We start from the raw sequence: 25,986 nt of genomic DNA, 5'->3' as shown, positions 1-25,986 counted from the left end.
GTGCCCGCTCAAGCAAATTGATGAACAATGGGAGGACAGTGTTACAGTGTTTTATATTGATCCATTGGTGGAAGGAAATGGATGACACTGGTGAAGGGATTGTTATTGAATAATTGTGTATGCCTATAACACAATCACGAATAACTTTGTAACTTCATGGTGATTAATTTTTTTTAAAAAATCATATTACCAAAAAAATAAGCAATTGTCTTATCTTAAGTCAATTGCCTACTCCATTACCCACTAACTATAGTCAGAGAGATTCTGCCAACATAATCAGAGTACTGCTATAAGACTTACCTTCTTTTTACAAACATTCTGAGGAAGCTAAAATTAAATCACTATCTAGACATTTAAGAGCATGTATTAAAAGATACATTTGGAATATTCTGGTTGAAAACAAGAAAAGAGTCTTTTTAACAGGACACTCTAAATCCTTATAATTTAAACAAGAACATCAACTAGAAACTCTCACCATTTAGCATAAAACCAACTTCCTTTTGCCGCATAATCATTTCTTCAAACAGTAAAGGATACAAAAGAAACATAAAGAGCACTAAGTTTGCAGCAACTTTAGATAATATATGATATTCCAGGAAATTGGAGAAAAATCACATAGCAATTAGAGAAAGTTAGTGATAAGTTTAAATATAATCTTTCTATCATAATCCTCTAGTGAAAAAAGAGAATGTGCAGGTTGGGGCTGAGACATAAGAAATGTGGATGGCAGATACATATTTCTGTAAATTGTTAAGAGTTAAGGGTATAATTTAATGTTAGGGGACCCCCATGTGTCTCAGCTGGAAACATGCAGGTGGGCTGAAAGGAAGTCCTGCCAGTGTAAAGTGTAGTGGGGGAAGAGCAGAGACCACAGTGTGTTTCCAGAGGATGACACAAAGTCATCCGGTAGAAGCTGATATTCAGGGGATTGCAAGCAGGCATCAAATATAAGATGCAACAGGACATCAGGGGATTAACTCTAGCAAAAGCCAGGATAAAACCGAGTCAACAGGAAAATACTGCAAAGCCTTGTCGAAGCAATCACCTCAGATTTTCTGTGCCAAAAAAAGAGAGATATATTTTTATCAGCATAAGCACAGACCTGTTGTATCCCCTACACTGGTGTTAAATTTCTCTTAAATCTGGATATAATACCAGTATGTGAGACAAGTGGACCAGCTCCTTGAGCTGACTGTTAAATTTATGTGACTAATAATTATGGAAATAGTGTTAATTTCACTGAAAGCATCAGATTAGCTTTTTTGCTTCAGACAAACCGGAGCTTAGAATCAAAGTGAAATCAGTCATAGAAGTAAAGTAGTTTTGGGAAGTTTGAAATATTATATCTTTTGAATGTTTTATCTTTCAATTTTGGACTAAAAGAGCAAAAGACAATTTTCTGGGTATTATGTCATTAGTTAAATAGATATATAACTACAATCCACTAGGAGTGGAAATGTTAATATTTTTTGCTATACAAACACTAACATAATAAATGCTTTTTTTTTGGCTTTTTGGCTCACACCCAGTGATGCATAGGGTTTACTCCTGACTTTGCACTCAGGAATTCCTCCTGATGGTGCTCAGGGGACCATATGGGATGCTGAGAATTGAACCTGGGTCAGCAGTGTGCAAGTCAAACACCCTACCTGCTGCACTAATGCTCCAGCAACAAAATAACAAATTCTTAAGAAAAAATATTTAAAAGTTAATTAGTAATAGTTATAAATGGTTTTAAAAATGTGGCAGAAAGACAAATTCATCAACCACTGATGTTTATCCTTTCTTTTGATTTTTTTCCCTTTGTCATTTATAGAGTGAAGCGAGGGCCTCACAGCGCAAGGCAACTGGGCCACATCCCCAACCCTCACACACAACTCTTATTTTTCATTGTTGTAGATGTCGCAAATTTGAGTGTTATTCTTGCTCTGGGGCCATCCTAATATTCTCTGTATCTTTCTAGTTTTACTATGTGTGCAGCAAAAGCAAAAATCAAAAACAACTTTTTAAATTATCTTTTTAAGTATGTGCTATTATCCTGCATCATAAAAACAAACAAACAAAAAAATTGAAAACCACATTTCTCACATTTCTTTTTTGCAGTTTAGATTCCAGATTATGCTCTGCCTATCATGTGTGGCCCTCTGAACTTGGACTTGAAAACTGAAATCAAATTTCACTGGAAATCTTACCAAGTGCAAGACACTTATTTTCACTTTTGCATTTGTCTGGAACCAATACTTTTAGAAACAACTTCCTCATCCTGAATGATATTGGAGCTGGTATTTTTCTGAAGTCAACAGTTATGGTAGCACCTTCACAATCCAGGAAAAATAGTGATTGTGGAGTTATCATATAGGCAGTGGTGGGGAATGTGCCAGGTTTCTAACTATAATAAGGACAAGGACTTTATAAGGTGAATTACATGATGTTGTTTAGTGCATCAGTTCTAGAAGTCTATCATAAATATTGTTACTCCAATTTTCCCCCCATAGGCAAGCAATGAAAGTTGCCATTTTACTGAAAATGATTTGAGTTTTCTTGTTATATGCAACTTTATGATAACAAAACCAAGCAATAATAAATAGTAATGAGGCCAGAGATACATTTTTATAGAATAGAGCATTGTATAAGGATGCAGGTGATTGTTTAAGTTGATAAAACTTTAGAGATTCCTCTCAAACTTTATTTTTAAAGTTTTCATATAGAAAATCTATCTTAAAAAAAATCTAAGATAGAGCTGGAGAGATAGTACAAGTAGTAAGGTACTTGCTTTTCATACCAGGGATGACAACACATAATAGTCCCCTGAGAAACACTAGTGGTCACTCAATCACAGAAATAGAACTAGCCCTTGAGAACTACCACATGTGACCCAAACCACTCAGTAAAGATGCCAAAATAGTATATGATCACTACCATAAAAATTTTTATTGATATAGGGAAAGGTAAATAAGCCCAAGGAATACTAATTCAAATGTCTAGAAGTTAAGAAAGAAGTTCTTGTGAATGTTTATCAATTTAACAAATATTTAATTGTATAATACAAACTCCCTGTGGCATGTTCGATCTGCCAAAAATTGTAACAACTCTTACAATGGAGACGTTACTGGTTCCCACTCAGGAAAATCAATAAACAATGGGAGGACATGTGACAGTGTTATAATACAAATACAGTACTGTTCTTCAATGGTTAGGGAGATAGCTTAAAGTCTGAAGTGTATATTTTGATGTGTTAGGTCCTGAATTTTGTCCCTAACACCAAACTTCTGTGCCCTTCCCATCCCCAAATAACCGCAGCACCAGCAATAGCCCTGGTGGTATATAGTTCTGCTTTGCATACCATGGTTCAAATCTCTGGTATCACATAATGTGCCTCTGAGAATCACCAGTGATCACCCAAGCATAGAGCTAGGAATAGCCCCTGAATATTACGGGCAGTAAACCTCTGCCCTCAACTCTCCCCCCAATATACAGACAAAAAAAGTTCTACAACATAATAACTAATGAATAAAAAAGGGATAAATGTGCAAGAGCTTATGTGAGTTATATTCTGGAGAGGGACTAGCATAATGTGCTTTCTAAATAAAGGAGGAATAAAGGAAAGTGAATTTTTTCCTTATTCTATATTCATAATGATTTAAGTTTTTAACAGGGAAAAACAGCTTAGGCATTAGTTTCTGACATGAACAGGCTGAAAAGTTGAGGGATATTGAAACAGTGGTGGATATACTGATATTATAATACTGAAACTATTAAATAGTAACTTAAATACTAGCCCAAACCATGGTGACTAAATTACAAAAGAAGAGTGTTTGCCTTGCACACGGATGACCCAGATTCAATTCCTCTATCCCTATCAGAGAGCCTGACAAGCAACCAAGAGTATCCTGCCCACCGGTAGAGCCTGGCAAACTCCACGTGGAATATTCGATATGCCAAAAACAGTTAACAACAAGTCTCACAAAGGAGACGTTACTGGTGCCCGCTTGAGCAAACTGATGAACAACGGGAGGACAGTGCTACAGTGCATGGTGGATAGACTAAAGAAAAGTTTAACTGTTAATTATGCAATCACATTTGTTAATATGAAGATATATTCAAATTATACATATATATTATTAATTTTATTGAATCACCATGAGATAGTTATAAGCTTTCATGTTTGGGTTACAATCACACAATGATCAAACACCCATCCCTCCACCAGTGCACATTCCCCACCACCAATATCCCCATCATAACCCCCCTTTCCCACCTTCTCTCTGCCTCCATGGCAGATATGATTCCCCACAATATCTCTCTACTTTTGGGCATTATCATTTGAAATACAGACCCTGAGAGGTTATCATGTTTGGTCCTATATTTACTTTCTGCACACATCTCCCATCCTGACCAATTCCTCCAGCCATCTTTTTCTTAGTGATCCCTTCTCTATTCCAGCTGCCTTCTCCCCTTTGCTCATGAGGCAGTCTTCCATCTATGGAGCAATCTATCTGTCCTGTGTATCTACTGTCCTTAGGAGTCAGCCTCATATTAAGTTGTTTTATACTCCACAAATGAGTTCAGTCCTTCTATGTCTGTCTCTCTCTTTCTGACTCATTTCACTTAGCATGATACTCTCCATGTCTATCCATTTATAAGCAAAGTTCATGAATTCATCTCTCCTGACAGCTGCATAGTATTCCATTGTGTAGATGTACCAAAGTTTCTTTAACTAGTCATCTGTTCTAGGGCACTTGGGTTGTTTCTAGATTTTGACTATTGTGAACAGTGCTGCAATGAACATATAGGTACAGATGTCATTTCTACTGTTCTTTTTTGTATCCTCAGGATATGTTCCGAGAAGTGGTATTGCAGGGTCATATGGAAGCTCAATTTCTAGTTTTTGAAGGACTGTCCATATTGTTTTCCAGAAAGGCTGGACTAATGGGCATTCCCACCAACAATAAAAGTGTCCATTTTTCCCCACATCCACAACAGCACTGGTTGCTTTTTTTCCTTTGAATGTGTGCCAGTCTCTGTGGTGTGAGATGATATCTCATTGTTGTTTTGATTTGCATCTTCCACATGGCTAGTGATGTGAAACATTTTTTCATGTGCCTTTTGGCCATTTGTATTTTTTTTTTATTTTTTGCTTTTCGGGTCACACCCAGCAATGCACAGGGCTTACTCCTGGCTCTGCACTCAGGAATTACCCCTAGCAGTGCTTAGGGGATGATGTGGGATGTTGGGAATGGAACCCAGGTTGGCCGCGTGCAAGGCAAACGCCCTACCCGCTGTGCTATTGTTCCAGCCCCTGTATTTCTTTTTTGAAGAAACTTCTGTACATTTCTTCTCCTCATTTTTTGATGAGGTTGGAGGTTTTTTTCTTGTACAATTCTACTAGTGTCTTATATATCCTGGATATTAATCCCTTATGAGATGGGTATTGGGTAAATATTCTTTCCCATTCTGTGGGCTCTTTCTATATTCAGGTCACTGTTTCTTTTGAAGTTCAGAAGCTTCTTAGTTTGGTGTAGTCCCATTTGTTTATGTTTGCTTCTATTTGTATGGTCAGTGCTGTTTCATTCTTAAAGATGTTTTTAGTTTCAATGCTGTGGAGAGCACTGCCTACATTTTCTTCTATGTACCTTATGGATTCATGTCTGATATTGAGGTCTTTAATCCACTTTGATCTGACTTTTGTGCCTGGCATTAGAGAGAGGTCAGAGTTCATTTTTTTGCAGGTAGTTATCCAGTTTTCCAAGCACCTCTTGTTGAAGAGGCTTTCCTTGTTCTACTTAACATTTCTTGCTCCTTTGTCAAAGATTAAGTGGTTAAATATTTCGGGGTCGATGACAGAATATTCGACTCTGTTTCATTGGTCTGCAGGTCTTTTTCTAGCCCAGTACCATGCTGTCTTAATTACTACTGCATTGAAGTTGGGGAGTGTGATGCCACCAATCTTCTTTTTCCCAAGGATTGTTTTTTTTTTAGATTTACTATTTATTGTGCTTGGGTTTCGATTATACAATGATCAGATATCCATCCCTCCACCAGTGCCCATTTTCCATCACCATGGATAATATCCCCCGACCACCATCCCTCCACTCCCCCTGCCTCTGTGGCAGGGCAATCCCCTGTGTTCTCTCTCTCCTTTTGGGTGTTGTGGTCTGCAAAAGAGGCATTGAGTGGCAAACATGTTCAGTCCATAGTCTACTTTCGACATGCATCTCCCCTCCTGGGAGGATCCTCCAAACACCCTTTCTTTGGTGTTCCCTTCTCTATCTGAACTGCCCTTTCCCTTAGAATACCCCGCTGGCCTCTAAGTTATGGAGTAATCCTCCTGGTGTTGATCTCAGCTATTCTTGGGTATTAATCTCATATTTTGTTACTTTATATCCACCAGATGAATGCAGTCTTTCTATGTCTATCCCTCTCTTTCTGACTCATTTCGCTTACATGATACTTTCCATGTTGTACCACTTGTATGTAAATTTCATGACTTCATCTTTTCTAACAGCTACATAGTACTCCATTGTGTAGATGTACCAAAGTTTCTTTAACCAGTCATCTGTTTTTGGGCATTCAGGTTTCTTCCAGTTTCTGGCTATTGTAAAGAGTGCTGCAATGAACAAGCAAGTGCAGATGTCACTTTGACTATACATTTTTGCCTCTGGGATATATTCCCAGGAGTGGTATTGCTGGGTCAAATGGGAGCTCAATTTCTAATTTTTTTAGAATTGTCCATACTGTTTTCCAGAAGGGCTGAACCAGTCGACATTCCCACCAACAGTGAAGGAGTGTCCCTTTCTCACCACATCCGCGCCAGCATCGGTTGCTTTTGTTCTTTTGAATGTGGGCCAGTCTCTGAGGTGTGAGATGGTATCTCATTGTGGTTTTGATCTGCATCTCCCTAATGATTAATGATGTAGATCATTTTCTCATGTGCTTTTTTGCCATTCGGATTTCTTCTTTGAGAAAGTTTCTGTTCATTTCATTGCCCCATTTTTGGATGGGGTTGGATGTTTTCTTCTTGTGGAGTTTAACCAGTATTTTGTATATCCTGGATATCAACCCCTTGTCAGATGTGTATTCGGCGAATATCATTTCCCATTCTGTAGACTTTCTTTGTATTTTGGTCACTGTTTCTTTGGAGGTGCAGAAGCTTCTTAGTTTAAGATAGTCCCATTTATCTATCTCTGTTTTCACTTGCTCAGTCAGTGGCGTGGCATCTTTGAAGATACCATTAGCTTCAATGTCATGGAGGGTTTTGCCAACTTTGTCTTCAATGTACCTTATGGTTTCTGGTCTGATGTTGAGGTCTTTAATCCATTTTGATCTTACTTTTGTACATGGTGTTAGGCAGAGTTCTGAGCCCATTTTTTTTGCATGTAGCTGTCCAGTGATGCCAGCACAGTTTGTTAAAGCAGCTTTCCTTACTCCACTTCACATTAATTGCACCCTTCTCAAATATTAGATGATCATATGATTGAGGGGAGATGTCAGTGCATTCAACCCTGTTCCATTGGTCTGCAGTTCTGCCTTTGTTCCAGTACCATGCTGTTTTAATTATTACTGCTTTGTAGTACAGTTTGAAGTTCGGGAGGTTGATTCCTCCCATTTTCTTTTTCCCAAGAATTGCTTTAGCTATTCGTGGGGGCTTATTGTTCCATATAAATTTCAGGAGTGTTTGCTCCATTTCTTTGAAGAATGTCATGGGTATCCTTACAGGGATTGCATTGAATTTATACAATGCTTTCTGTAGTATTGCCAATTTGACAATGTTAAGTCTCCCGACCCATGAGCAGGGGATATCTTTCCATTTCCTCCTGTCCTCTTTTGTTTCCTGAAGTAGCATTTTGTAGTTTTCTTTGTACAGGTCCTTTACTTCCTTAGTTAAGCTGATTCCTAGGTACTTGATTTTCTGGGGCACAATTGTGAAAGGGATTGTTTTTTTATGTTGCTTTCTTCTCTCTCACTGTTTGCATATAGGAAAGCCATGGACTTTGGGGTATTGATTTTATAGCCTGCAACTTTACTATACAAGTCTATTGTTTCTAGGAGTTTTTTCCCCAAGGATTGTTTTAGCTATTCGTGGAGGTTTATTGTTTCATATGAATTTCAGGAGTGTTTCATCTATTTCTTTTAAAAATGTCATGGGTATTCTGATAGGGACTCATTGAATTTGTATAGTGCTTTGGGCAGTATTGCCATTTTGATAATGTTAATACTCCCTATCCATGAGCAGGGGATGTGTCTCCAATTCCTAGTGTCCTCTTTTATTTCTTGAAGTAGTGTTTTGTAATTTTCCTTGTATAAGTCCTTCATCTCTTTGGTTAAACTGATTCTGAGGTACTTGTTTTTCTGAGGTACTATTGTGAATGGGATTTCTTTAATTTTTCTTTCTTCTCTTTTGTTATTTGTATATAAGAAATGCATGGAATTTTGGGTCTTGATTTTGTAGCTTGCCACTTTACTAAACTGACCTATTGTTTCTTTTCTGTAAAATCTTTAGGGTTTTCTAAGTATAGTATCATATCGTTTGCAAATAGTGATATTTTGACCTCTTCCTTTCCTATCTGTATTCCCTTGATACCTTTCTCTTGCCTAACTGCAATGTCCAGGACTTCCAGTACTACATTGAATAGGAGTGGCAAAAGTGGGCAACCTTGTCTTGTATCTGATTTTAGAGGGATGGCTTTTATTTTATCCCCAATGAGAATGATACTTGTTTGTGGTAGATGACTTTGCCTATACTGAGGAAAGTTCCTTCAGTGCCTATTTTGCTGAGAGTTTTCATCATAAATGGGTGCTGGGTCTTGTCAAATGCTTTCTCTGCATCTATTGTTATGCTCAAACAAACAAAAAAACAAACAACACTGTCCTCCCATTGTTCATCAATTTTCTCGAGCAGGCCCAGTAACATCTCCATTTTGAGACTTGTTGTTACTGTATTTAGCATATTGAACAAGTAACGGGTAGCTTGTCAGACTTTACTGCATGGGCAAGATAGTCTCAGTAGCTTGCCGGGCTCTCTGAGAGGGGCGGAAGAATCAAGCCCAGCTTGGCCAGGTTGGCTGCATGCAAGGCAAACGCCCTACTGCTGTGCTATTGCTCCAGCCATTGATCATATGGCTTTTGTCATTTCTTCTGTAGATATGATGGATTATGTTGATCGATTTCCAAATGTTAAACCATCCTTGCATCCCTGGAATGAATCCTACTTGGTCATGGTGTATGATCTTTTGGATGAGTCATTGCATTCTATTTGCTAATAGTTTGTTGAGGATCTTTGCATCTGTGTTCATCAGGGATATCGTCCTGTAATTCTCTTTCTTTGTGGTATCTCTGTCTGCTTTTAGTATCAGGGTGATATGTGCTTCATAGAAACTGTTTGGAAATGTTTTTGATATTTTAATTTTGTGGAAAATCTTAAAAAGGATTGCGAGTAAGTCCTCTTTTAAGATTTGGAAGGATTCACTAGTGAATGCCTCTGGGCCAGGACTTTTGTGCTTGGGGAGACTTTTTATTATCGGTTCAATTTCCTTGATGGTGATAGGTCTGTTCAGGTATTCCAGGTCTTCTTGGTTCAGCCTTGGGAATTTAGGAATTTATCCATTTCCTCTTGGTATTCATGTTCCGTGGCATCAAGCTTCTCAAAGTATTCCCTGAGGATCCTTTGCATTTCTGTAGTTTCTGTTGTAATTACCCCTTTTCATTTCTCATTTGGTTTATTAGGGTTTTCTCTCTCCTTTCTTTGTGAGTTTTGCTATAGGATTATTGATCTTATTTTCTCGAAGAACCACCTCTTGGTTTCATTGATCTTTTGGATTTGGGGGGAGGTTTCCATCTCATTATTCTCTGCTCTGAGTTTTATTATTTCCTTCCTCCTGTTCGGGTTGGGCCCCTTTTGTTGGTCATTCTTCAAGCTCTAAAGCTGTGAGGTTAGGTTACTTATGTGGACTCACTCCTTCTTGAGGAATGTTTGTAGAGCTATAAACTTTCCTCTCAGCACAGCTTTTGCTGTGTCCCATAAGTTTTGGTAATTCGTGTCCTCATTTTCGTTCATTTCCAGGAATCTTTTGATTTCCTCTGTGATTTCCTTTCTAAGCCACTCGTTGTCCAATAGTGAACTGTTTAATTTCCAGGTGTTTGATTTAGTTTTCTGTTTGTGTATGTGATTTACTTCTAATTTCAGTGCATTGTGGTCTGAGATTATAGATACAATCTCTATCTTCTTAATTTTTTGGAGGTATGTTTTTAGGCTCAGCATGTGGTCTATCTTGGAGAATGTTCCATGCACACTTTAGAAGAATGTGTATCCACCTTTTTGAGGATAGAGTGTCCTGTATATGTCTACTACGTCCCTTTCTTCCATTTTTTTCCCTCAGATGAAGTATGTCCTTGCAAAGCTTGAGTCTGGTTCATCTATCAAGAGGTGATAACGCAGTGTTGAAGGTTCTCACTAGTATTGTGTTGCTATCGATGTTTTTCTCTTTTTAGTCTATGAGTAGTTGTTTTAAGTACTATGCTCGTCCCTCATTAGGTGCATATACATTTAGTATTGTAAGTTCTTCCTGTTGTACAGATCCCTTGATCAATAAGAAATGGCCTTTCCTGTCTCTTGAGACCTTCTTCAGTCTGAAATCAATATAGTCTGATACTAGGATGGCTACCCCAGCTTTATTATGGGAGTAGTTTGTCTGTAGGATTGTTTTCCAGACTTTTATTCTGAGCCTGTGTTTGCTTTTACTATTGAGATGTGTTTCTTGCAGGCTGCAGAATGTTGGGTTCAGTTTTCTAATCTATCCTGTGTCTTTTAATTGGTGTGTTTAGCCCATTGACGTTGAGAGAGATTATTGTTATGGGGTTTTACTTTATTTTTCTGCTGAAATTTGGTGTATTTGAGGGGCCTGTCTTGTCTTAAAGTAGCCCATTTAGTTGCTCTTGTAACCATGGTTTCAAGTCTATGAAGTTCCTGAGATATTGTTTGTCTGTGGAACTGTGTGTTATGAATGAGAGTCTTGCTGGGTAAAGTATTTTTGGTGAGGCATTTATTTATTTGAGTTGTTTAACTATATCCCACCACTGTTTTCAGGCCTTGAGAGTTTCATCAAACAAATCAGCTGTGAATCTTAAGGATGCTCCTTTATAGGAAATTTCTTTCTTTGATCTTGCTGCTTCCAGAATTTTGTCTCTATGTAAGGTTTTGGTCATTTTGATAAGGATGTATCTTGGGCTATTTTTATTCAGATTTCTTCTAGCTGTTACCCTTCAGTTCTCCGGAATGTGATCACATGTTTTCTTCCGCTCTGGAAACGTCTTAGCAATGATGTCTTTGACAGTTTCTTCTTCATCAGCGTTTCTTCCTGTTCCTCAGGGACTCCAATAATTCTTATGTTACTCCTCGTGGCTTCATCATGATCTTCTTTTGCCATCTGTTCCTGAATGGTGAGTCTCTTTTCCATTTTCTGCTCTTTTCTGAAAAGTCTCTGGATTTTTCTTTGAGTTCACTGATTCTGTCCTCAGTAGCTGTTACTCTGTTGCTGAGGCTTCCACTGAGTTTTCCAATTCTCCTACCAGGTTTTTCAGGTCTGACATTTCTGTTTGTAATTTTATTTGCATTTTCCTCATTTCTACTTTCAAATCCTCTTGTCTTTTATTAGCATTGCTTTCCATTCTTTTAGCTCCCTAAGCATCCTCAGTAGCTCCCTTCTAAATTCTTTGTCAGAGAGGTTGTTTAGCACTTCATTACTGTTGGTGTCTTCTGGGCTAGCCTCTTCAATAAGTAAGCTTGGTGGACTTCTGCATTGCTTTACCATTATGACCTGTGTAGTTTAGACCTTCACGCTCACTGTTACTATTCTGATTAAGATGCAGAATTAATTGAGATGGGCTTAATGAATTATTGGTTAATGTGTTTCTGGTGGTTAAGCTAACCTAGTGAAAGTTCCATCTAAGAGGGTAACTTATGGTTCCAATGGGATATGTAGGGGGAGAATTACTCGTGGCTGAGTGAGCAGAGTGTTCCAGAACAGCTCAGCTTTGGGTTCGCACAGTGTGCCTCAATTCCTGTCCCCCGCAGACCAAGGATGAAAACCAGCAGTTCTCAAGGAATGCGCAGCCCTGGGAAAGGGCCCTGCCACCGACCGGGTACCTGGATGAATGAAATTATATTATTTCTTATGAAAAATACACAGTCCATATATTATTTCATGTAAAACACATGATCTTATATATTCATGCAAGTCTTTTTACCCACCTTCCACGGGCAGCCTCAGTTCACTGTCTATAATATTTTTCCATGACTACACCAAAACTTGAACAATTTAATAAAGAGATACTCTAGAACTGAAGCTTCTCATCTTGAGATATTCTTCATAAGTTTAGCTCTCAAATCTACATTTTTTAGTTTCATACCAATGTGCTGGAGTGATAGCACAGCAGGAAGGGCGTTTGCCTTGCACGCAGCCTACATGGCCAACCAGAGTTTGATTCCTCCGTCCCTCTCAGAGAGCCTGGCAAGCTACCGAAAATATCTTGCCCACACAGCAAAGTCTGGCAAGTCACCCATGATGTATTCGGTATGCCAAACACAGTAAGAACAAAGTCTCACAATGGAGACATTACTGGGCCCACTAGAAAAAATCGATGAACAACAGGAGGACAGTGACAATGACATACAAATGTATGCAACAACATAGTTTTGTCTTATAACTGTAACTAGTACCACATACATGTGACTCATTTCAAATAATATTGCCATCTTTAAACAGTTTACTGAAAAAAAAAGAACAATTCTATTATCGGACTTAATTTTTAATTATGTAAAGTATCTCTGAGACATTGACTTAAAATTGTATGTTCGATTTCTATTCTTTTAACCCATAGGAATGGCTGGAAAAACTCTCAAAATTCAAATACGGATAATAATTATATAAGCATAATAAATACACATATGCATTATGTGATACATAATAAAGTAGATTTGTGTAATTAGGAAATTATTTGTATATGTACTTTGTAAAGACAATTTAAGGTGCTCATGATCATAAAATAAATATACTTTGCCCAATTAACACTTTTTGTCTGCAGCAATCAAAAAAATAAATCACCAAAAACTATACTGTGACTTTTAAAATTATATGAAGTAATTATATGTAGAAAACTATGACATGTCAAACAAACAAAAAATATTAAGCCATAAAGTATAGAAAATGAGATAGAATTATAACTTTATCCTTTTTTGGACACCTTTTCAACTTAGTACATAATCAGTAAATGAATGTGTCACTATTTTGCTCGACCAGAAAATACACAAAATACTAAAAATCCATAAAAATACCATGGATTTTACTCTTAGGTAACAATTACACTCATTTTCAAAAAAAAATTAAAAGATTAAACAGAGTTTTGGCAGGCTGTAGAATTGGGTAGTGGAAAACACTAGCTTCAACAGAAAACTGCATTGATTTATCTTTATTGGAACACATGAAAAGAGGCCCTATAATAAAAACATGAAAAAAAGTCCTTTCTTTAAAATAGATTGGATTTGACTCTTCAATTGTTTACTCTAATAATTTTTATTTGAGTAAAAATATTGATTACTAGACAATTTGAAAACTATTGTACTATTTCAGTCTTCTATGTTTTACATAAAAATTATTCTGTGGAAAAGGAAGAAATTGAAATTTTCATTTCTAAGCAAAAATGTTTCAACAATTGTAGGTTTGATTGTAGATTGCATAGTGATTAATTATACAAATTTACGGTCAGTTTATAAAAAAGCTTGACAAGTTAAGACAAATTTCATAACTGACAAACTGAAAACAAATATAAGTATGGACTTGTCAAAATTTTACCAGTTTTGTTTCATTTTTACAGTCTTGTTTAAACTGGAATTTTTCAGACTGAGAATATATTTTAACTGTTTAGCACAGTTAATAATTAGAAAACATGTAACAGAAATGCACTATTATTTTAAAGACCTTTATAAAAGACATGGGTTCAGGAATATAATCATTTCCTAGGGCTGACATAGTAAAATATCACAAACTAGGTAGCATTGGAACAGTGAAATTTACTATCTCACAGGTATGGAGGAGAGAAATCCAAACCCTATGGGTTGTGAGGGTAAAGTTTCCTTCGAAATCTGAAGGGAAAACCTTTTTTACCTTGCCTCTTCCTGGTACTTGATGACTTTCTAGAAATCCTTAGCATTCCTTGACTTTCAGCAGCAACACTCCTCTTTTCATCTATTATGGCATAGTATTCTTTTCTTGCATGCCTTTTTTTCCTTCTCCTAAGGATGTCAGTAATTTTAGATTAAGGACTCATCCTGCTCCTGTGCAATCTAATTTCATCTAATCACATCTGCAATGATACTATTCCCAAATACGTCATGTTCGGATGTATTAAAGTAAGAAGTTCCACAAATCTTTTTGGGAAACTAAATTCAATTCCTTCATTCACATACCATGGCAAATTAATGATCATTCAGATCACTAAATATTTTCCAAAATGAAACTTTACTTGCTTAGTTCCTAGTGTCCTGGTTAAGAATAAATAAAAATGTTGGTGAAATTATGATAAAGGACTTTTAAATTATGTGCCAAGGGTATCTGGTTAGTAAACTGAGACTAAGAATTGGCTTAGAATTCAAAGACAGAGCTCTTTCTGCCACTTGTCTACTAGGTTCCCAGGAACAGAAACAAATGGCAATTTCATTTGACAGAAGAATTCATTCCACCCCTTGTTTTGTTGACTTCTGCTTTTTCTGTTTTTTTCTTTCTTTTTTCATTGTGTTATCAGAGGAATGCATTTTAGTTGCTTTTTTATTTCCTCTTTAATTTTTTGTTTTTTTTTAAAGGTAATGTGGGTTTATGGAATTGCATGTTTTAGGGTATTCAAATGTTAATAGTACCTTTATTTTTAAATTTATTCAGAGATTATCAGCATGACAATGGTATAGGAAGAATTGCCACAGGGAGTTGAACTCACCATTCCTCAGCAAGATAAGAAAAAAGAGCAGGCTGGTTTGGAGTCAGGGTCAACCAAAAAAAAAGAAACAATGGCTAGAAGATTGCTATGATTAACAGGTATAAAATGTGCATGCCAGTATTGAAAAAAAAAAAGGAAGAATTAAGTAGAACAGTCACTGCAGAGGAAAACTCCAAAGCTACATGCAGGTAGGAGAAAAGAAGCACAGAAAATGGCACCCCTGAGAAAAAAAGAAAGTGGTTTTCAGGATATGGTTCCTGGGTCAGCAGCACCACCACCTGGAAATTTGTTAAAAATGCCAAACCCCATCTCAAATCTAATCAGAAATTCTAGGTTTGGACCCCAAAAGTTAAGTTTCAATAAGGCACAAAAGAATTATGAGGTGCCCCTCATATATTAGAGCCAGTGAAAAGGGAGAAAAATTGAGTGAAAAATTTTATGTGAGGAAAAACACAACAGACTGAAACCTAACAGACAATTTGAACATTGGTGTTCTAGAATTGAGAGAGGAGATAGACTGACTGGTGGGACAATAGGTTACCTACAGATTCAAACAAAAGTCCAGAAAATAGTACTTGAAAAAGAGTAGTCATGGGACATGGGCATCTTGATGTCAGTGAGATAGCACTGAATCCGAGTAACAAAAACTGTATTATGCCAACGTGAATGTTAAAAATAATTCTGACAATGACTCAGAAAAAAAATGTGAGGAAAAAATGCCTATCATTTTAGAGAATACATGTACCATCAAGAAAAAATTGTTCCTAAAAATATGAATGTCAAGGTGCTAATTGAGAACACTTAGACAGATATGATGAACATTTTATTAGAAACAGGTAAAAACGTTTATCCTCCTAAAGCGGTAGAAGACTTGATAAAATTTTGTTATACTAGTAAGTATAAGAAAGTAGACTGTGGTGAAATAATTGAAAAGACTTTCAAGGAAAACACATAAAATCTTATCTCCCCAAAATAAGTGATAATAAAATTGTTTCTTAATAGCATTAACTTTATGGCAACTAACTTTTAATAAACAGAAAATTGACATACAAATCATGAAGTTGGTCACACTTGGTAGTATGGTTAGATTTATTTTACTTTTTATGTGAGTCTTTCTAGTCCTGTCATAATCCTTCCCCCATATTTTAGTTCTGTCTAAATTTGTATTCTACAATACAAGAGGGAGAAATAAAAGAATCACAACTGAATTTTAGGATGGAATTTTTTCAATCCTATGATATCTTTAAATATAGTGTGCCTTTTTACTGATTGATTGTTTTATAAACACAGATTAACATTAATGAATTTTAATTCAACTGTTCCAACCATACTGAATTCATTCATTCAGAAACAGTTTAAGAAATTCTTCGTATCTTTGGTTCTGAATCACTTTATTTCATTTGCTTCAAATGTTTCATTTTTAAGACAGTCTCTACTTTTTTTACTTCTAACTATTCTCTTTTTTCCCTACTAAATATTATTTTTATATAAATGCTCGGTATTCAGAAGTAATGATAATTTTCTGATATTATTTTCCTTCTGCTTTCAAAGAAAGTTACTATAAAATGAAATATGATAACGGTGTCACTTATCTGAATTTGAACCTTATAAAGTTGAGTTTTTTTAAAAAAAAGACACCCCCCCCCCCGCCCAGGATGATATTTCTTTGTCCTTTCTCTCTTGCCAAAGAGAGAAGATCCACAGAACAAGATAAGCGGAACTCTCTGAGACCTTGGACTCCAGGCTTGGTGGACCCAGGGACAGAGCTTCTCTGCTTGCTCCCACCAACCACAGGTGACAAAGGGATTCTAATCAGGAGCCCCACCCTACCCTGCCCTGTCTGCTTCCATCAACCACCCAGGGATCGAATTGCACACAGGAGACCCAACCTACCCAGATAAATACCCCACTGGCAGACTTCCACTCTCGACACTACTTCCACTACCCAGCCATCGCCACACTCCAGGAAGCTTTCTGGACCCACGTGGCTGCTTTGCAACACATCATAAGACAATAAATACCCATCTTCCGGAATTGTCGTACCATATTTGATAGGATTCAAATATGGTAATACCTACAAGGGTGAGTAGAGGTCGCCCCAAAAGCCTCTATCCCTCTCGGAAAGACTGGCAAGCTACCGAGAGTATTCCGCCCACAGGGAAGTGCCTGGCAAGCTATCTGTTGTGTATTCGATATGTCAAAACCAGTAAATACAACTGGTCTCATTCACCTGACTCTGAAGGCTTCACCGACATGGCAGCACTGAGAAGGATGAGAAAGGAGAGGCCGACAAAATCTCAAGGCCGACCTAGGCTGCCACAACGAAGGAAGACAAAAATGATCGTCTGTACTTTCAATGCACGTACACTAGCATCAGATGCATCCATTGAGGATCTGATGGTACAAGCGTGAATGATCAAGTATGACATCATTGGTCTGACCTAGACAAGAAGGCATGAATCTCACCATGCCGTTTTCGACACTGGAGAAGAATTGTTCCTCGGAACATGTGATAAAAGAGGTGTCGGAGGCGTCAGTGTCCTTGTCAACACAAACTTGGCCAAGAGCACTGATTCATTCGAATGCCTAACAACCCGAATCGGACATTTACATTTGAATAGATGTGGCTCACTGCCTGCAGTTTCTGTCTTCGTTGTCTATGCACCAACATCTCATTATGATGAAAGAGAAATCGAGAAGTTCTACATGGAGCTAGAGAAGTTCTATAAAGACCACACCTTCTACAAGATCATTGTGGGTGATTTTAATGCCAAGATAGGACCGAGAAGATCAGCTGAAGAACTTCACATCGGGACCCATGGCCTAGAATGGAACGAACAGGGTGAGAGACTGTCTGAGTTCATCATGTCGACCAAGACCATTCATGGTAACGCACAGTTCCAGAAGGCAGAATCTAAATGATGGACATGGGAGTCTCCTGGTGGACGATTCCACAACGAAATAGACCACATCATATTCAATTGACAGTTTTGCCTGACCGATGTCACTACTGTCCCAAAATTTCAAATGGGATCGGACCACCGTCTCCTTCGTGCAAAATTCTACTTCACAGAGCGGGGAGAAAGGGCTGCAAAGTTCAAAAAGGTAACTCCCAGAATGACCACCAACTGGGAACTCTTTGGTACTATTGCGGCAACATGGGAAGATGCCATTGTTGACAACATTGACGAGGAATATGATCGACTGGTTCAGCACCTCCATGAATGTGCGAGGAACGCCAAGAGAGAGATAGCCACAAAAAATCGCCTATCTTTGAAAACTCTTGAGCTAATTCGCTAGTGTGGTTTGGCGCATGCCTCAGGCAACCGCAAGCTAACGTCTGAGCTCCCAAAGCACTGCAGAGATGAGATCAAGGAAGACCTCAAAGAGAGAAGAGCAGAAGTACTGGTAGATGCGGCAGAAGCTGGGAAAAGTATTCGTAACGCCCGCCTGTCCTTCGCCAACTACAAGACCAAGATGACTGCCCTCCGATGTCCTGATGGATCCATCACATCCTCCAGAACGGCAATGGAGAAGATTATCCATGACTTCTACTCAAATCTCTTCGATAGCCATGTCTACTTGCAGACATACCAATTTCCACAAGATGGATACGTCGTTCCCAACGTTCTCCCTTCCGAAATCCGACACGCCATTTCGTTGGTAAGGAAACAAACAGCACCCAGCCCAGACAAGGTCAGACCTGAACACCTGAAGAACCTGCCATCAGTACTCATCAATACACTGGCTCGGCTCTTCACTCACTACCTGTCTGAATGCAAGGTTCTGTCCCAATGGTAAACCAGCAGGACCATACTACTGTTCAAGAAGGGAGACATCCATGACATTGGCAACTATCGCCCGATCTGCCTATTGTCTGTCATCTACAAGTTGTTCACTTGAGTCATCCTAAATAGGATTGGCAGAACACTAGATGAAGGACAACCATGCGATCAAGCCGGGTTCCGCAAAGGATTCAGCACCATCGACCATATCCACATGATATCCAAGCTCATTGAGGTTTCTCAGGAGTTCAAGATGCTGCTCCGTTTAACGTTCATTGATTTAAAGAAGGCCTTTGATTCTGTTGAGACGGAGGTGGTCATTGAAGCCCTAGCCAATCAGCGCATTCAGGCCCAGTATATCGGGATTGTCCGTGAGGTGTATTGCGGATTCACTACCAGGATCTCACCATTCTACAAAGAGGTGATCATTGATGTCAAGAGAGGGGTGCAGCAGGGTGATACCATTTCACCGAAACTCTTCAGTGCCACCCTCGAGAACATCATGCAACGACTGGAATGGGAAGGAATGGGAGTGAAGATAGATGGTCGGCAACTACACCACCTCCGCTTTGCTGATGACATTGTTTTAATAACACCAAACATCAGCCAAGCAGCACAAATGCTGGCCGACTTTGACCATGAGTGTGGAAAGGTAGGACTACGGCTGAATCTTACGAAGACAATGTTTATGAGAAAAAGCCTCATTCCTGACGCCCCATTTGCTCTCAATGGAACGACCATCTCCGAATGCAACAGCTATGTGTACCTAGTTCGAGAATTCAACATGACAAATGACCTGGCACCCGAGCTTCGCAGGAGGAAGTGAGTGGCTTGGAACGCCTTCAAGAACGTAGAAGAAATACCTAAGAGGATGAAGAACCTCCGGCTCCGGGCACATTTCTTTGATTCCACTGTTCTTCCTGCATTAACATATGCCTCAGAGACCTGGGCCCTACGCAAACAAGATGAGAACGCTATTCAGGTCTCCCAAAGAAGAATAGAAAGAGCTATGCTTGGAATATCACGTTTGACTCAAATGAGAGAAAGAATCTGGAGTTCTGACATCCGTCGAAGATCAAGAATCAGGGACGCAGTCTCATTTGCTGAGGTGTTGAAAATCAGATGGGCTGGTCACGTAATGAGATTTAAAGACAACCACTGGACTAGAGCTGTTACTGACTGGATTCCACGGGATGTCAAAAGACCACGTGGCCGCCCACCTACCAGATGGTCAGACTTCTTCGTCAAGATCATGAATGATCGGTTTGAGGCCCTTCATGTTCCCGGAGTGAACAGATGCCATTGGGCTACACTAGCACGCGATAGGGACAAATGGAGGCGTTACTAGCACGCAATAGGTACAAATGGAGGCGTTACTGGAGCCCACTCAAGCAAATCGACGATTAACGGGAAGTTTAGTGATTAAGTGATTAAGTGATGCTCTCTTGCCACAAGGAGCTTACGTATATCAGGTTACACCCATCACAGTGCTCCCAAGTCACTTTGTTTATCTGTAACCACTTCTCTCTGCTCTCTTGCCCAACCAGCTTTTCCCCTTAATCAGACTCTGTTAATTTGTAAGGTCAGATCCTTCTAGGATACTGAAATTGTATTGTAAGTTAATATTGCCTTTCTCCTCTCCTATGTCTTTTGAATAGTTTATTTTAATGCAATGTCCTTTTTGTATAGATACAGGAAGACAGTTAATATTATGCTTTGTAACTTAGGATTTAATTGGCTTTGAATATTATTCACTGCTTTCTCGACTTAAGCCTCAGCTGCCCTTAGTTCCTAGCACCCCAAAAGCAAGGTCCTGAAGAGGAACTGAATGGACCCAGGGCAAGCTGTGAGCTACCCTGGCATCGAAATGGGCCAGGCAAAGTGCCACAATTCTTAAGTATAAGAGATTGATCATAGATAAATGCTGTCATGATCCAAAAGCAACAACGAGACTAGGACCCTGCTAGGGATAAGAAAGACTACCTGGCCTGAGCACTGTAGTCTGAGATTGAGATTGCCCTAGAAAAGCAATTCTATAAGTTTAAGGTATTTCTTACTGCATCCATACAAGATGATTTATATTATGTATGCTTTTATGTTTGTTGGACAAGGAGAGGAGAAACACACCTAGGGGATTCCACTCTAGGGTGGGTTGATCTGATAATGAGAATCTGTCTTAGAAGCGGCTTTCCCCAGGGAAAGAATTCTACCCCTATTGATTGTGACCACACCTATGTGTAACTGTTACCCCAACCCCTCATGCGTTGGGATTTAACTAGACTGTAAGAGTGGGCTGGGGAATCAGAATCCAGACTACAGAGCAAGAGGAGAAAGGGAATAGAGATCAGAATCCAGATTCCAGAGCGAGAAGGAGAATGAAGTAGCATGGGGAGGCAGAGGAGAGAGACAGGAGTGGATGGAGAGAGGATTGGAATAAACTGCAACTAAGACCAACCAGCCTTCCTTCCTTCACCTGGCCATCACCATCGACCTCCCCAGAGTGTGGGAAGCGGCATGAGACTGCCGAACATGGGCAGCAGGAGAGATAGACCACTGCCGCTGTTGTCTTTTTTTTTTTTTGAGTTTACAGACCTCCACACCTCTCTGTTCTAATGTTACTTCTATGTGACATATTCACTCTTCTTATGTCACCACCTCCTTTCCAAAATCCCAGGATTTATTTTCACTGGGCATTGTTGAAGTCATGCCCTGCCCCCACCAGTGGGTTATGTGAGGGGGGAAAAAAGAGAGACTGTCACTGTCTCTACTCTACCTCTGTCACCCCAGGACCAGTTGGAAAGCCTAGAACTGATAAAGTCTTGGGATGAGCTTGTGTGTGGCATAGCCAGACCCCCATCAGCTCCACCAAGTGGCTGTCAAAGACACACCTGACATCCACTTGGTCTTCTCAGCATGGTGGTTAATCCCTACTACCCAATTTCTTGGGGGAAACTGTAGGCTCAGGCTAGAGTAAGAAATTGGTCTTTGCTGGAAAGGAAAGTCCATCCTAGGCCTTAAGCAGGTCTTCCAGATTCTTGTCCTATCTCACAGAAAGGAATTTCAGGAAGAGACAAGCAGTGAAGTAAAAGCAGATTATTTTATTTTATATTATTTTATTTTTTAGGTTTTGAGGAAGGTTAAGAATGGATGGAGTGAAAAAAGTGGGAGTAACACATTCACAAGAGAATGTGTGCTTCTCCAAAGGAGGAGGCCTAGTACATATCTCAAGAGAGGAGATGCGGGAGACACAAATGCTCAGGCATCACATGTGCTTGGCCATGTGGGCATAAGCAGCACATTGGCTCGGGCAGCATATGTGTGCTCTTCCTCTGTTCAGACAGGCTTATGCAGAGATTTTCCCAAGTTGCCTAATGTGAGGCTTCTAGATATGTAAGAGTCCTTTGCTAGGGTGGTTGCCAAGGGAAATAGAGTTGGGATAGTGTTCTTTAAAACTCCTTTTTCTTGACCTTTGTTCCTGCTAGAGCTTCTCTTGGAGTGTGGGTCCATTCTTCTCTGGTCTAGGCTAGCTCCAGGTAAAGGCCTTATCAGTTGTTAGCTGCTGAAGCCACAAGGTGGTCTTGATGGTATTAAGAGTAGGAGGTTTCACTACTCCCAGGAATTCCATTGCTAGTGGTGGGAGGATGAAGTTTTGTGTGTATGTGTTTGTGTGTGTGTGTGGGGGGGGGGGAGTTGCTATATCACTGTCTATTTTTCTTGCTTTGTTTCTTTACATACCACATATGAATGGGATTATTTTGTATTTGTCTTCTTCCCTATGACTTTTGTTTAACATGACACCATATGATTCCAAGTCGCATACAAAAGTAAGATTTCATTTTTTCTTGTAACTGAGCAGTCACTGTTCATACTACAATATTCTTTGTCAATTAACCTGTCATTAGACATTGAAAATATGTCCCAAACTTGACTTTTATAAATAGCATTTCAATGAACATAGGAAAATGTATATCTTTCCAAATTAGTGCTTCTGTGTTCTTTTGGAAAATCCTGAGTTCAATCTTAGCTTTTTTTGGCAACAAAGTATGTCTGTAATAAATTGTCTATTTGCATTAAATCACCTACAACATAAATGAAATCAAATCAATAGTACAAAAGATGCCTACAATATTCTCTCAAGCCCACTGATTCAATTATTGTATGAGGTTTTCCTGATAGATATAGTATAAAAGTAGAGAAGTGTTTTTCTGTAAAAGACCAAATTGGAATATATATACATGAGTGTTTTAGCACACAGTTTAGTTTTTAGATTCAGTTCATTGATATCTTAAGTCTTTAGAATATTAAAAGAATAAGGACATTTTAGTAAATATTAAAGACCAAATAAAGATTTGTGGTTTTCTTTGTTTCTGAAATTAAAATTAACTAATATAATATTTAGACACACTTTAAAAGTATGCAGATAAGCTTGAGATAGATCAATCTTAAGCATGAATAATGTTGTATGCAGTCTTGGGTAGGATTCCAATGAATACCTAATTCTAAGAAATATTTTTAGTTATATTAGCACTGCACTGTAGCACTGTCCTCCTGTTGTTCAGGCACAAACAACGATTTTGATTTGCTTGAGCAGGCACCAATAACATCTCCATTGTGAGACTTGTTGTTATTATTTTTGGCATATTGAATACTCCACAGAGAGCTTGCCAGGTTTTGCCCTGTGGGGAGCTTGCCGTGCTCTCCAAGAGGGGTGGAGGAATCAAACCTGAGTCTGCTGCTTGCAAGGCAAATGCCCTACCTGCTGTACTATTGCTCCAGTCATTATATACAAGTATACTCACAAAATGCAAGAAAATATTGGTAGTGCCTTTAAACTTTTTTTTGTTTATTTGTTTTTGTTTGGGGGACATACTTGGCAGTGGTCAGGCTTATCATGGCTCTGTACACAGGGATCATTCCTGGCAGGGGTTGGGGAACCACATAGTGCCAAGGAGTGAACTTGTCTCATAGAACTTGTCAGATAGATTAGGGAAGGACCCCCCATGTAATGGCAATGAAATTTCTAGGAAGTAATAAAGTTCTAGTCCCACAGGGTAGATACAGAAAGAAAGACCTGATAAAAACTTCTCTAGCAGCAGACCCCGAGGAGACTGTAACCCTCCCTAAAGAATGGGACTGAAGGAAATTATTGGAGAACCCTCAATTTCTTCCTTTAATCACTTAACCCTCAGCTAGCCCAGACCAGAGAAAGCTGGACTGACCCTCTGAGAGAAGATCTACCAGGAACAAAACTCAAGAAAATGAGTTTCAAAGAAGACCACTCCCAACTCTATCCCCTAGGAATCAACCCTAGCATTGGACTCTTACCTAACAGAAAGCCTCAGGTGGGGAAGTTTGGGAAAACCCTATATGTGATACTTGTGCCCTTATGGCCAAGCACTTGTGGAACCTAAGCCCATGTGTTGCATACATCTCCCCTCTTGAGATATATACTTTCATGCTTTCATATCTAATGTTGGGATATATGTAGGGGCTATCTCCACCTTTGAAGAAGCCTGCATTCTCTCTTGAACATATTACTCTACTCTCTCACTTTACCTCACTTCTTTCCCTACCTAAAAAACCTCCTGATAAAATCTCTTTACTTCACAGCTCATCTACTCCTGAAATTCTTTTCTGCAATGGAGAGACAAGAACCCCCAAAACTATGTATCCCTTGGTGACAGAGGTGGATCAGGAGAAAGTGACCACCAACTTCAGGTTGGCCACAAAAATCTGTCTTTTTCAAAGTAAAATTATCTGTGTCTTTAGTATCAATAAATTGGCAATTATATCTGATTCAATAAAATCAGTCAAAGAGTTATCATGTTTGACTTTAATTTTAGATTTTTGGAAATGTTTTAGTTATATTAATGGGAATTAATTTATTTAAACTATCATACTCTTGTCCTTCAGGAATGTTGAAGAAATAGCTAAGAGGATGAAGAACCTCTGGCTCCAGGCACATCTCTTTGGCTACACTACTGTTTCTGCATTAACATACGCCTCAGAGACCTGGGCCCTATGAAAACAAGATGATAACACTATTCGGGTCTCCCAAAGAGGAATTAAAAGAGCTATGCTTGGAGTATCACGCTTCACTCAAATGAGAGAAAGAATCCAGAATTCTGACCTTCGTCGAGCATCAGGGATGCTGTCTTGTTTGCCAAGGCATCGAAAATCAGATGGGCTGGACATATAATGAGATTTGGAGATGACTGCTGGACTAGAGCCATTACTGACTGGATTCCAAAGGACATAAAAGATTATGCGGCCGCCCACCTACAAGATGGTCAGACTTCTTTGTCAAGACCTTGAATGATGGGTTTGAGGCTGTTCGTGTTCCTAGAACAAGCAGATGCCATTGGGCTACACTGGCACGTGACAGGGACGAATGGAGACGTTACTGGTACCCACTCAAGCAAATTGATGAGTAACGTGATGTTAAGCGATCAAGTGATCAAGTGACTATTGTCCTTACTAAATCGAAAATAGTAACAGGTATAAAGTAGATTTTTAAGGAATATTTGTCAAAGTAAAAAGTAAAAGATACTTTGAAATACAAAAATTATTTTTTCACTTCTCATGTAAATTGTATATTTTTAGAGACATTATTTCATTATGTCCCTAGGAAGATTAAGGAGGCAAAAATGATCTCATGCAAAAGGTATTGATATAATACCTTTTCCAAAATGTTCAGTAATTGCATGACTAAATATTGGGGGAAATTGTAGAAGCTAAGTCTCTAAATCTTCTTTGAGTTTTGCCTACCAAAAATGATCATAACACAGGATCTGAGAACTTCTTTATTTGAAAAAAAATCTTTAAAATAATGTATGGGCTTTTTCTGTTTGACTTCTGCATCTATAAATTATGTTCTAGTGTACTCAAGTGTTACCCATACAGAATTTCCAGTACAATGATTCCTATTAATTTTCAAATCATGTTCCAAAGAATAGTAAGATTCTTTGAGGCATTTTCCTAGCTTCTAGGGGCAAAGTAAGATAACTATGTTTATGCTTAATTTATATCGGATCTGTCATCTCAGACTATGTCTTAATACTAGCACAAAAATATGTTTCTAAAACATACAAACTTGCCTAGAAGGGTTTCTAATTTACTAACTTTTAAGAAGTACTGGTATTGATAAAATCCCAAAATTCAAATACTAATTTCAATTCTGCTACTGATTATAGAAACTGAAATAACTCTCTTGTGA

The 25,986-nt window shown here is 38.7% G+C and overlaps 1 non-coding gene across 1 annotated transcript; it reads right to left on the bottom strand.

The window, feature by feature from the left end:
• Positions 1-1,886: 1,886 nt before the first annotated feature.
• LOC130032197 (U6 spliceosomal RNA) lies at positions 1,887-1,989 on the bottom strand. The gene has a single exon (XR_008793753.1). It is a non-coding gene; the product is annotated as a U6 spliceosomal RNA (small nuclear RNA).
• Between the last annotated feature and the right edge of the window lie 23,997 nt (positions 1,990-25,986).

The sequence above is a fragment of the Sorex fumeus genome, unplaced genomic scaffold, assembly GCF_029834395.1.
Source record: "Sorex fumeus unplaced genomic scaffold, SorFum_2.1 ptg000047l, whole genome shotgun sequence".
NCBI classification, from domain to species: Eukaryota; Metazoa; Chordata; class Mammalia; order Eulipotyphla; family Soricidae; genus Sorex; species Sorex fumeus.
The sequence above is the reverse complement of the archived record's forward strand: the minus strand, read 5'-3'. Positions and strand labels throughout refer to the sequence as shown.